We start from the raw sequence: 3,066 nt of genomic DNA, 5'->3' as shown, positions 1-3,066 counted from the left end.
GCAAGTCAGGCTATGTATTTGTCTCAGTTTTCCATGAGTCATACCATATGGCACAGTATATTGTCAGAGATATGGTTTGGACATTTGGCCTTTCCAAATCTCATGTTGAAATTTGATCCCCGGGGTTGAATGTGGAGCCCGGTGGGAGGTGTTTGGGTCATGGTGGCGGATCCCTCATGAATGGCATGGTGGTCTCCTCACAATAATGAGTGGGTTCTCGAGTTCTACCTTTGTTAGTTCACCCAACAGCTGGTTGTTTAAAAGAACCTGACACCACCAGCTCCCTCTCTTGTTCCTTCTCTTACCATGTGACACGCCGGCTCCCCCTATACCTTCAGCCTTGATTGGAAGCTCCCTGAATCCCTCACCAGAAGCAGATGCTGGCGTGATGCTTCTTGTACAATCTGCCAAATAAATTATGAGACAAATAAACCTCTTTTTTTATAAATTACAGCAGTAAAAAAATGGACTGAGACAGTCAGTGTTTTTCACAGTCACAGCAACATGGACTGTGGACAATCAGTTATTTGCTTTTGAAAAAATGAAACAACAGTCAACACAAGGAAGAAACTGATAAGCGATACAAAGGAAGTTCAGAAAGTGCCATGCCGGTTCAGATAAAGTAGACATTTCATTAAATATCATATTAGCATCTTAGTGTTCTTTTACTATATCACATTTATTATTGTTGCTTTAAATTTTCAAAACAGCCCTGCATCATACACATTAATAGCCCTCCATTACAGATGATGGAACCAAATCTCCAAATGGTGAAGTGGCTTATTCCATGTCTTTCAATTAGAGAGATGTATGTCTAGGATTTGAGCCCAGTGTTCTTCACGCCCAGTATTCTTGCCCTAACTCTACAACTCGCTCATAGAGAGCATATAAAATAACAAGGAGAAATATCTAAGGAAGTAAAGATGTGTGCACCAGCAGGAAACATGATTAGAACTATGACAAACAGATGAAACCCTCCAGCTATGGTGGCTGAGTGGTGGCAGAGGTGGGCTATAGTAACCAAATGGCATGACATCGGTACAAAAATAGAGACATAGACCAATGGAACAGAACAGAGAACCATCAAATTGGTATTAATTAATCAACACATAAATGCACATATAAGAATAACATCTATTGGATGTTGGGCAGGGGGGAGGAGGGAGGAGGGGACGGGTATTTGCATACACAAATAGTGCAATGCGCACCACCCGAAGGATGGACATAATTGAAACTCGGACTTAGGGGAGGAGGGGGAGGCAAGGGCAACATACATAACCTAAACATCTGTACCCCCATAATATGCTGCAATAAAAAAAAAAGATATGAGGCCGATAATAATGTTTAAGGACTAATTACAAATAGAGAAGCAGAAGTCATGTTGGTAGAGGTTTAATGTCACAGGGGTACATTATGCAAATTGTGTGGGTGTACACGAAAGAGTTAGATGATTAAAATAACCACTTTCTTCAGAGTAGGCTCTATGGTTTTTCTACACAAAGTTAAGCACTTCTGCCACTGCGACCCCAGGGACCAGTTCATGTCTGTACTAAAAGGCTCATCTGAACGTTATGATTATTTCTATATATATCAGACTCATTATGCATATTCAGGCCATAATTATAGACGTGGCCATTCAGATATGTTCTATATCAAACCTAAGTCTATATAATGACTTTAGTCCTTTAGGCAAACATTAAATAAAAAAAAGAATCCAAACTACTTGAACTGTCATTAAATTTAATAAAATCGACTTGAGAAATGAAAAAAAAAAAAAAAGATAATGAGTCCAGGCACGGTGGCTCAAGCCTGTAATCCTAGCACTTGGGGAGGACAACGCGGGAGGATTGCTTGAGGCCAGGAGTTCGACAACAGCCTGAGCAAGAATGAGACGCTGTCTCTCCTGAAAATATAGAAAAATTAACCAGGTGTGGTGGCGCATGCCTGTAGTCCTGGTTATTCAGGAAACCGAGGCAGGAAAATTGCTTGAGATCAGGAATTTAAGGTTGCAGTAAGCTACAATGATGCCACTGCACTGCAGCCCAGGTGACAAAGTGAGACCTTGTTGCAAAAAAAATAAAGACATGAAACTTTGCAGCAAAATTAACAGACCATGGATAACACTGTACTTGATAAGTACAGTTATGGATATAGATGAAATCATCTGAGACTCTTATAGAATGACTACACTTTCAGAAAGGGGGCCATGGTGGAGAATAAGTGCTCTGGTAGGGGAAGGAAGACACTTGTACAACTCGACATGATGTCTCTGCAAGTCAGGCTATGTATTTGTCTCAGTTTTCCATGAGTCATACCATATGGCACAGTATATTGTCAGAGATATGGTTTGGACATTTGGCCTTTCCAAATCTCATGTTGAAATTTGATCCCCGGGGTTGAATGTGGAGCCCGGTGGGAGGTGTTTGGGTCATGGTGGCGGATCCCTCATGAATGGCATGGTGGTCTCCTCACAATAATGAGTGGGTTCTCGAGTTCTACCTTTGTTAGTTCACCCAACAGCTGGTTGTTTAAAAGAACCTGACACCACCAGCTCCCTCTCTTCTTCCTTCTCTTACCATGTGACACGCCGGCTCCCCCTATACCTTCAGCCTTGATTGGAAGCTCCCTGAATCCCTCACCAGAAGCAGATGCTGGCGTGATGCTTCTTGTACAATCTGCCAAATAAATTATGAGCGAAATAAATCTCTTTTCTTTATAAATTACAGCAGTAAAAAATGGACTGAGACAGTCAGTGTTTTTCACAGTCACAGCAACATGGACTGCGGACAATCAGTTATTTGCTTTTGAAAAAATGAAACAACAGTCAACACAAGGAAGAAACTGATAAGCGATACAAAGGAAGTTCAGAAAGTGCCATGCCGGTTCAGAGAAAGTAGACATTTCATTAAATATCATATTAGCATCTTAGTGTTCTTTTACTATATCACATTTATTATTGTAGCTTTAAATTTTCAAAACAGCCCTGCATCATAGACATTAATAGCTCTCCATTACAGATGATGGAACCAAATCTCCAAATGGTGAAGTGGCTTATTCCATGTCTTT

Source organism: Propithecus coquereli, unplaced genomic scaffold (genome assembly GCF_000956105.1).
Source record: "Propithecus coquereli isolate 6110/MARCELLA unplaced genomic scaffold, Pcoq_1.0 Scaffold409, whole genome shotgun sequence".
NCBI classification, from domain to species: domain Eukaryota; kingdom Metazoa; phylum Chordata; class Mammalia; order Primates; family Indriidae; genus Propithecus; species Propithecus coquereli.
Note: the sequence above shows the minus strand (reverse complement) of the source record.